This window comes from Cryptotermes secundus, unplaced genomic scaffold (genome assembly GCF_002891405.2).
Source record: "Cryptotermes secundus unplaced genomic scaffold, Csec_1.0 scaffold66, whole genome shotgun sequence".
Taxonomy (NCBI): domain Eukaryota; kingdom Metazoa; phylum Arthropoda; class Insecta; order Blattodea; family Kalotermitidae; genus Cryptotermes; species Cryptotermes secundus.
In genome coordinates, this window is record NW_019731262.1 from 3,682,388 (window position 1) to 3,693,335 (window position 10,948).

Sequence of the window (10,948 nt, forward strand, 5' to 3'; positions counted from 1 at the left end):
GGCATGGGTGGCTCTAGCAGTCATTTATAGGTTGAAAGTAGTGCTGTAGGTATAATGTTAAGTTTCGACACGTTAAGGTTTCAGCTGAACAATTGTTTCCCCCCCCCCATGTTAGTTCTGCTAAACGTAGAAGTTTATTTACACAGATAAGACCCAATGCCTAACCTTAAATTTCGCCTCAAACAACGTGTCAACGAAGTTAGGATTTGCATTTGTTTTTACAAGTAAACTAATTAATGGTTGGCAGTGCTAACATGGCGGACAACTTTTAATATTATTTGGGTCACCTATTCATACTTAAGTACCAGAAGTTCTTACTTGATTTACTTGTCAATTACTGAATATTGTCACGTGTTGGGCGTATAACGCGACAAATAACTTCACGCCGTATTTGATATAGCGAATTTTATTTCACATTCGCTCTTACAATCACCCAAGTTACAGATTCACAATTACTGCTATCTGTAGTATCACAAATACTACACTCCAAATGCCAGAATACAACTGACTGGTTGCTGGCTAACTCGGAACTAACTCGGAGGTAGCTCGAGGACTGACTCGTAGGTAGCTCCAGGACTAACTGTGAATAGCCTTCGCTGCTCCTCATGTAGCCTCGATCGGACAATACAGAAAACGGCCACGTAATAAGCACCCTTGTTGCCTGGCGCTGTGTTGCTAGCAACGCTAGCGGTAGTAACCGCTGTTACTACCGTCGTCTCTCGCAATCCTGTATACCCGCGCTGCCTAACAACCCGCGGTACCCTTGGTGACGTCATCGCTGTTGACTCGCGTTGCATAGCGACCAGGATGCTAGGACTCGGCTAACATCGGCTCACTTCGGCTTCGCTCGCTGCATCACGGCTGGCGGGGGGGAGGGGCGTCATCCATAGCTCAACATGTCACTATGTTCTGCCTACAAAATTTCAACAAAATTATTTGAATGGTTAATGGGATGTATGGTAGGAAGTTTTCTCTTCATCACTGTGTCCAAATTAACTCTGGGGCCTATTCAGTCTCTCGTCCAGTTGGTAGCAGCATTCTTTGCACGGAGTTAAAAGGGCTTGAAGTCGACAGCTGACCTTCATCCAATGCCAAGATTAGGAAAGCGTGGAGCTTTACCTTTCTTTCTTTATGAGTATTTATGGCGTGGTGTTTAGATCCTGGTACAGCTCACTCTCTATATTGACGCTGAACTCGTCACCCAGGTGTTTACTTATTGACACTTATAAATAATTCAAGTAAATTAAACAAAATCAGTTTGCTGCGTCAGACAGATAGTGTGGCATTTGTATGTCTCGTCAGATGGGTAGCTAAACCTGTGTGGAAACTATTTAACGTTTCATTTAGTATGTCTTGTTAGCTTTCAGGCACTCCTTGATTCAGTGGGAAATGAAAAGCTTCCTCTTAGCAAAACGTGACCTGAAGAGGTATGTTCTGACCGCAGAGCAGTGGCGGTCCCCGTGGGTTACATATTTACATGTAGCTCATCCAGATGAAGAACCTGTTTCAGAAGTTTTATGTAGAATATAGTGACCCTTTTATGCCCATATCTGTTTTAAATTTAATGAGAGGGGTGAATCTGAACCGCAGATGGGGTTAAAGATATTGTCACATGTTAGGGTGACTGTAGACGGGGTTTAGATTGGTGAACAGATCGTAACTAGAAATAACTATAACACTATCGTCATGATGATAAGCCGTTTAAGATTATTTTGCTGAGCTTCTTAGGGCATTCAGGATGGAATGTATTTTTAAATATTTTTAATTTTAGGTAGTAAAATTTAGTATATTTCCTTTTCAGTTTCGAATTTTCCAAAAATCCAGGGTGGGGGAGGACATATGCTGAGCTTGCCACCACCGCCTTCCCCATGAATGCGTATATATTTAAAAATAAATTTCGATCTCCAGAGAGAAGAACTCTTCTTGATAACCTGACAGGCACTGAGCAAGTCAAGAAATTCCTCAGATATTGCAGAACTTGGAAGGTTCATTACCGTGTTCATAGGAACCAACTATGTTGTGTATTAGACAGTTCTCTGTGAATAAACTGGCGAGTAGAAAGTGTTGTCTTCTTGAAGTTGGCGTGTGATACTGTCCGAAGCTCTGAATCGCTTTTGCGCTCGTAACATCAAAACATGAGCAATGTAAGATGTCGAACACCGGTTCGTCGATATGTAAATGGGCACTCCCACCAGCAGAAAACTTCCGTTCCGCATCATATCAGAGGCATAGGCTCCCTCAACCCTGCCGTTTAATTTAACTGAGGCAGAAATCCTTTGTTTGAAATCTGGAGTGGCGCGAAAAGATCTTTTAGTAGGAAATGTTACCACTCCCTCCGGTGGAACTATTATCTTTAACACGGGGTTCTGTGACAGCGGACTCCAGAGCCGAAGGAGGTGGCTGAGGATGTAATAATTCTGATTTATATTTGGGGATCTCATGGTTCGAATCTCAGCTGGCACATGTATTATTTTGACTGAGGCTTTTAGTGATTCCCACCAGCCCTTCAGACAAATGCCGGAATATTATCTCAAACGAGGCCACGGTCAATGTCTTGCGCACAGTTTTCAGTTCATTATTCACTAATCATACTGTCACACGTATGAGTGGTTCTCGACGGGGGTTTTGAGTTGGATGTTGGATTTATTGACCCTTTAAGACACAACTCATAATTACACTTAATTATAGCCGGTAACTGATTCTAACAATAGATATTCCACTGCTTTCGTGCTCAAGTACTCTAACCTTGTCCCTTGCTTATAACATTTGGGTACGAACCACGTAGAAAACATCGTTTCTCTGTTCCATGCATATCCGTTTCCACGGGAAAATTTTTACTGAGCCGTTCCTTAGCAGCGGCTGTCTTGTCTTGCTTATTATGATTCTGCGGCCTAGCAACAGGCGTTCCGTTGTTTGTTTCATCGCCGTTGCCTAGAAACGAATGCTGTGTCAGAGCCATTCGCTAGCGACGGCTGTTTCTCTGGATCAACAGTTCTTACTTTAAGCAGTCCTGCTGTAAGTCTGTGTGGTGTGCTGTTGTGGCGTCGTTAAACAAACCATGCAGCAAATAAACATAAATTAAGAGAAAACCAGATATTTTGTTATAATCTTAAGCTAGTTTCATATATTTCTTACCCCGTAAACCCCATCTACTTCAGTGTCATCTTAATTTTATGTTTATGACTTTTCCACGGTCTACCAAGAGGTTTTCCAACCGAAACTATTTTCCACATCAGAACGCAGATTCTTGTAAGACCTGCAGTCTACAAACGTCCATTGGTAGTCTGTAATACAAATTCTAATTGATCGGAAATTAAAGAGAATTAAAAAGAGTACGGGCTTCTGTAACACCGCTTAGATCTGAGGGACACCGGAATTTCGGAAGAACATATCGCTTCCATCTTCAAAACCGAAGAGTAAACCACAGAAGAAACCAACAGACACTGGCAGCAAGCTTGTCGCCTGCTTCTGCTGGTTTCTTATTTATCTTTCTCTTTGACCCTGAAGATGGGAGCGATATGTTCCTCCGAAAGGTCTGGCTGTCTCCGAACTACACGGCATTACCGCCCAGAAGTTCGTATTCCTCATATTAACCTCCGTGAAAACCTCAAATCTATTGGATTTATCTAAGTAGCGCAGTTGGTATAGTGATTGGATTCGGGCTAGACGACCGAGGGGCCGGACATCGAGTCCCGGTAAGCTGAAGAATTTTCTCTTCTCCACGTCATCCAAACTGACTCTGGGACCCACCCAGCCTCCTATACAATTGGTACGGGGTTAAAGCGGCCGGGTCTTGAAGCTGACCACTCACCTCCAACTAGGGCCGAGGTCAAGAAAAGTGGATCTGTACATCCACTCCCCTATACGTCTTCATGGCATAGTACTTAATTAGTTAAGCACAGGGACAACTTTACCTTTACGTTTAAAATCTAAACGCACCGTTCCTACTGGCATTAGAATGAAATTCTTGTACCGCACGTTGCTTCTTACGAGCCGCCACTGTAGCAGTGTCTAAAGGGGCCAGCCCATAATGTGTTCTAGACGCAGTGGAACGCAGCGTTACGTCTGTTAGGTTAGGTCAACATGGAAATAGTTAGTACGTGACAAGAATCGTGTTTTTGTCCGGATTATATTGTGCTATAAGCTTCCAAGTTTTATTTCCAAATAACAGCGCTCTCACGGACATACGCACGAACTCCCATGGCCGCATGCTCTGAAGAGACGTAAAAGAGCAGCCAAACCGCCTATTGCTTTCCAGTGTTAAGTTTCATACCAGTTATTGAATGGTCGTGTTGTATGAAGGGATACATTCGATAAGACTGGAACATTACAACTTACTTTCAGCAAGTTTTGTAGTTAGTCGTTAATCGTTGTTTACTTTAGGAATTATGTTGAAATATTTTAACGATCACTGAGTTGCAGCTAGCCTCCAAAGGCAGACTTTGTTTAAAACTTCTTTGAGGGCACATCATACCTTGAGTAAACGTTATGGATCCAAAGTCCCTGTGTGTTCAGTGAGATCTCCGGTTTGACGATTTTGGCCCCCATGCCTTGTTGAGAATAGAATCTAGTAATTCTTCGATAGCAGCGCCATAGCTCAAGCGGTTAGTCGCTGGCTTCCCACCGCGGCGGCCAGGGTTCGATCCTGGGTCTGGTAAGTGAGATTTGTGGTGGACAAAGTGACGCTGGGGCAGGATTCTCCGAGTAGTTCGGTTACCTCTGCAATCTTTATTCCACCAATTTCTCCACAATCACCCTCACGTATCATCTGAGGCTGGTACAATAGGCCAGAAGTGGCCGCAGTGCAAGGAACTTAGTCCCACCCCACTAGAAATAAAAAAAATCTTCGATAATGACTTAACCATCTACGTCATTATCCGATGATAATAGGTTATTCTGGCCGAAGCTTTTCATTGTTTTCTCAGTCCCTGCAAGTAAATTCTGGGATAGTACTTCGATTAGATTCCTTGAAGACGACTGTTTTATCGTGAAGAGTAGCTATACACGACCCAATTGCCCTGAGAATTATGCTGGCGGTAGCCAATCTCCTGGTAGAGCACCCCATGCGAGACATGTCAAAGGGTAGGGGCCAGGCAAAGTGTAGTCTCTGGTCCTCTTGTTTGGGGTTGAGCGTTGGGCTAACGACCACACGCCCGAAAAAATACTGTTATGAAACAGTGGAGGACGCCAAGGCCCACACAAGGCTATAGTGGCAGTAAATAAATACCTGGATTAGGCCACGACCGCTTCCTTCCCAATCCTTTCCAATCCGCCCTGCTCAACGCTACTTAATCCAGCTGCTGATAGCGTCATACAGAATAACACACAGAGAGGGCAATTCCACAGAGCAGTACTATTCTGGAAAAGTTGAGATTCGGTCAGTTGGTCAGTATATACATATACATGTACATATATACCACGTACACAATACTACTTTTTTTGTGAAGTATACTGTTTAAACAAATTATCTCACTGCAGGATTTGAGGTTCTCAGACCGCTGGTTATGAAGAGCTCTTACCTCCTGAGATACAACGCCTTGTAGTTGGTTCAAAGTCGACCGAAGTTTCGGAGGAACATGTCGCCTTCGTCATCAGGGTCGAAAAGTAAGGCAAGAAACCAACCTGGAAGCAGGTGACAATCAGAGCTCTGTTTTCTTGTTTGGCGTATTCTTCGATCCTGAAGATGACGGCGACATATTCCTCTGAAACATCGGTTGACTTTCAGCGGAGCACACAGCGTTGTATCCCAGAACATAAAACTGTTCAAATTATCTCAAGTTTTAATGTCTGTGTATCCTCGTGTAACCGAAAATAATACGAGTAACTACTCTACCTTTAAGAGTCTAACCGCATTTCCTGCCGTAGGAGATGCATAAAGGCTTAGGGAGGAGAAGTTAATATTTTTTTTTTCTTTTCTGTTGTTTTGGTTACAGCAGAAAATCCATGGACGAGCTCTTCCCGTGGTTTTCTTACGAGCTAAAATAGATGCAAACGGTGGGAAGACTGTTAACATATATGTGAGTCACCATCATAAATAATGGCCCATTTGTGAAGCATTAACATGAGACCCTCTGCGATATTATGGCCATTTCCAAGGGAAAACACCGCTTATGAGATACCGGCATATCTCTTGCTGATTTAAAATGTTTGTAGCCGTTAACTGTAAACGACGTATAGACGCCCTTGTCACTCGCTGCATTTGAGGGAATATTCGTGTTACGTGCTGATGACAATTACAAGTAAGTGGTGCATTTAAACGCTTGTCTTGTTCCAGATTTATTTGTCATGGTTCTTCACATTTTCAGTCTTAAGAGCCAAGTTTATGTTCATGTCTCTGTGTGATGTTTTTTTGTGTCCGTTAATGTTGTCGGGTGGAGGATGACTCGGATATCTCACGTACATCTCAGTTTCTGAAGAATGCAGGTCCCGACAAGGATGTAGAACGGACAATGCCGATGTTCTCACTGCGGCGAATATTCATATTGTGACGTATCCACTGCTAGGCAACGGCTCGATAAACACGTTCCCGCAGAGAGAGATTCTTGGTGAACAGCCCTTTGCTAGGTAAAGCCTATAACAAGAAGCGACAACGAATTCGCAGACAACAATCGGATTACTTCCGTTTCTATGCAACGCGCTGTAAATACAACAGAGGAAGCGGTGTTTTCTATGTGGTTCACATATAACCATTGCTGGGTAACGGATGTGTTTTCTGTGGGTCCGCCTCGAGACCAGTCGTATATCAGCAGTCAGTCGGAGAGAGAGAACCAGAATGGAGCGAATTCTCGGCAGTCATTTATTGTGAGCTGTTGTAATTGATTATAATTAAGAGAGATTGTACAAGAATGTGTTACTAAATCCAGTCATCCAATCCAGAACCCGTTACTATTAGTCACATACCCATAAACACGTGACAATATTATGGCGTATAAACTAGTTGCTAGGCGGTGACTATAAATAACGGCCATTGCTAGGTAATGCCCCGCAACATACATGCAAGCAACAATAGAACAACGATGTTATGTAACCCGTTTCTAAGAAACAGATCGGTAAACACGTGTCTACAACAATAGGGTTATGGTTACAAACGGTGTTTTCTATTCGGTCCGTGTATAGTGGTTATAAAGAAGACAATTGGGGCAGTCCAGTTCAGTTGAGCTCTGCAAGGGAGGCTGAGAAGAGACGGCGATCCAGTTCAGTCGAGCGTTTATAAGTCCGGCTGTTAAGAAAGGACTTACTTTCATACGTGCTATAGTTGCAGTGAGGCTGTTATAATTACTGTGTTAAAATCCTTTGCCAGGATATGACTAGTGAATACCGAGAAGACTTAGCGTGTTCTGATGGTTTGAAACGTGTGGCAATCAGCGATAGCGTCATAATTACTTGTTTTTCCGAGTGGTGTGTACAAGGATGTCAATAAATCCAATACCCAATCCGTACCCCGTCTACAGTTACAACCCTGATAGTCACAAAATCATTGGCATCTGGGTCATGAAAGTGTATAGTCTGATCGATGGAAGTCAAGGTTTCGGAGGAACATCCTGTCCTGAAGATGAAGGAAGAATATTACTGCGAAACATTGGTAGCCACTACCAGAGCACATGGTCTCGAAAGTCAGAAGAGTGCAGTTTGAATTGTTGTTAAATGTCTGTTTTTTTTTCGTGGGATGTGACGCCGTGTAACTTGGTACATCATTGCCAAATCTTCAGCTGAATCTGCTGCTTCCATCTTCAGAATGGGCCGGAAGATGTAGGCAACAGACTCCTCCACAATGTTGGTAACTCTTTACCGGACTTCATGGCATCAGAGCCGAAATGCATTAAGATAATCTTTATAGTTACTGCTCGAAATATCTAAAATCTGATATCCAAAAACCGAGCAAATTGGATCGACCGGTAATACTTCTGTTTCAGAAGGTCTTCACGCCCCGGCCGCTTATCCTCCAAGGAGAGAGATCCCGGTACCCGTTGGACAGGAGCCTCAGTGGGTCCCAGAGCCGCTCTGGGTGCTGTGCAGTAGAGAAAAATCTCTTTCCGCTGCCGGCAATCGAACCCCGGCCGTCCAGCCCGTAGCTCGTAGCTATGCAGATTGAGCTAACCCGGCTCCCCGTTAAGTAAACCATAAATAAATGAACAAAACGTCATCACGGTCACGGGCGGTCTTTTATGTAGACTTCAGTGAGACGCGCGAGGTAATTGACAATTCGTGCAAACCTCTCGTTCGGGTGCCTTCTATTGATCGCAGTGTTCTTTATATATGACACTAAAGTCCTGCGTCATCACTCGCCGAGAATAGTGTCACGTGTATTAGTGACAAAAGGCGCGGGTTTGGATCGCTGAGTCAATTTATTGGATATTCACTGGTCGTAACTACAGTTAATTATAACTCTTTTCAAGATTACCGTAACTATGGCACATAAATAAAGTCTTTTATATCTGCTTTAACTAGTCGTTGTTAGGTAACAGATCTAAACAATGGCTATTCCTCTGCAAAGTTTTCCTTATCCGTTTGCTGGCAGGGGATTTTAACACAGGAACTACATATAACTGTCACAATTCAGATACAACTGCACTACAGCACACATAAATAAGGTCTTCTAATCACACGTTAAGTCCTCACAGGCCGACTTCTAATTCTTCTTCATCTACGAACTTCCCGTGTCTATCTCCTACCGAAAACTGAATTCTCAACTACTAGTTCCAGTTCGCACTAATCATAGTCAAAGTCAAAGTCTAAGTTACTGTACGACTGGCGGTTTACCGCCAATCAGTTCGTCTTGGCGTCAGGCCCCTTGAGGCCCACGACCAGAGGTTTTCTTTTTTTTTTAACTGAACTCTTGCGGTAATAGTCCTTATGTAACATCCTCTCTTGCCGGTCACGGTAGCCGAGCGGTCTAAGGCATGCACTGTCTCGCTCGCTCGGAAGCCGGGATCGTGGGTTCGAATCCCACTCAGGGCATGGATGTTTGTGTGCGTTTTTCTGTGTTTGTCTACAGGTAGAGGCCTTGCGACGAGCTGATCACCCGCCCAAGGAGTCCTACCGAATGTGTAAGATCTAGAAAAACCGAAGTGAACGGAGAAGTTCATGGGGGTAGGCATAGGCCCACTGGGGCTGTAGTGCCAACGAAAAAAAAAATCCTCTCTTACGAGAAGATGGGTGTGTCTCTTATGAATACACTCGACCTTTTGTCAAGTGTATATTTCGCACATATAACATGTTATCGAAAACTCTTCCTTTTGCACTACACAAGTTCTCTGTCAGTTCAGGCTTCACAGAGCAGATCATTCCTAACTTACAGATCTTACGCTACAACAGCAACTTAGTCATTTGAACGATCATAAGCTTGACCACCGCCAAGTTTAAACCTCTTATATTTTATGTGTCTGGCTTCACCTTGTCCTATACCGCGAACATGTTCATTATCATGATTTTGTATGACTTCTGCTTGTCGTCTGCACAATTTTGTTATATAATCGTATACATACGGAACGTTGAAAGCCGTGTGCAAGTCGCGGACTGGTGTGCACCTTGGAAAATTTCCAACGGTGCGCAAAACCTTGTTTTGCATGCGCTGCAGTTTTAGGAGGTAGGTGTCTGCCGGTAGTTCCCAGGCGGGACAAGCGTAAGTCATTACTGATCTGATCAGTGCCTTATAGAAGCCTATCAAGGCACTAATCCGCCACCTTCCCCCAGACACGCCAGCAGAAGATATTTCCAACAGCCTTGAGGGCTTAGGCTTTAACATCATAAACGTGAGGCAATTGACGACCAATCGAAGAGCATCAAATGGACAGACCTACGTGGAAACCCTACCGCTCTTCCTTGTTACCTTAACAAGAAACGTAAAATCTCGAGAGATATTCAGACTGAATAGCCTTAACTATATAATTATGAAGGTAGCATCATACAGAGCTCAAACTGGCCTAACAGAGTGTTACAGTTGCCAAAACTTTGGTCTTGTCTTGTACTGCAGTAGTACTATAGTACATACGACACCGCACGCACGCAAACTACACAACTAACAATAAGAACATACAACCAAGAGAAATGATCGACATCTTCTACCATCCGGAAGAAAAAACAACATGACCCAATGCTGGTTCACGAGTTTTAACATAATAACTAATTTTTTACATACAAAAGATTTTTAATACAATTTTAAATACAGAGGGAAGCTATTTTATGGAAAAGTGAACATCACATTGCGTGCAGTGGGAAACCCCAATCGAATACCCAGCAAATACGCTTAAACGAAACCACTCGTAAATCTACACGTCAACATGGCTGCATAGGGTAAACTGTGATATAGTGAGCACTATTCATAACCTAAGTGCATAATGTTAAACATCTTATGTGACAGTGTTTCCTGCTCGTAGTGGTGCGCCTCTGACGATGATTCTTTTGAATCGAAACATGTAAGGCGAATAAAGACTGAAGTGTTATAGACCTGTATGTCATACTGGACTGAAAGTTATCTACTTTGTAATTGATAGTGTGACGGACCAGAATGAGACAAATCAAACCCCCAAGATGTTTGTGGTGCGGTGGTGGCCACCTGCATAAGGAATGCCCCGAAAAGACGAATACAGAATCTACGCCGAGTTGCTGCAATTGCGCCCCAATAGAAGTAGAGAAACCTCATCCAGCGTCATACCGAGGTTGCAGCCATGCGAAAGGAGAACTGCAAAGGAGAAGAGCACAGCGAGCTCCAAAGGGAGCTGGGAGGACGTTCTTCTCCAAGTTCACCTCACAAGAGCAATCCTACGCAGCTGCACTGCGGCAAGACGATCAACACCAGCACCACTAGACAGAGGGGAAAAGCGTCCGGCAACCTGTGCAGCAGCAGGTGCCACAACAGGAATTTCAGAAATCAGGTCTGTCAGTACAGGCTCCCAGTGCGTCTAACAGTGACATTGTAGCCACTGCAGTGCAGCAGCAGGTGCCACAA

General features: G+C 43.8%; 1 protein-coding gene across 1 annotated transcript in view; it reads left to right on the plus strand.

Moving 5' to 3' along the window:
* Positions 1-10,948, plus strand: part of LOC111866698 — a 366,904-nt gene that overhangs the window by 305,552 nt on the left and 50,404 nt on the right. The window lies entirely within an intron of this gene.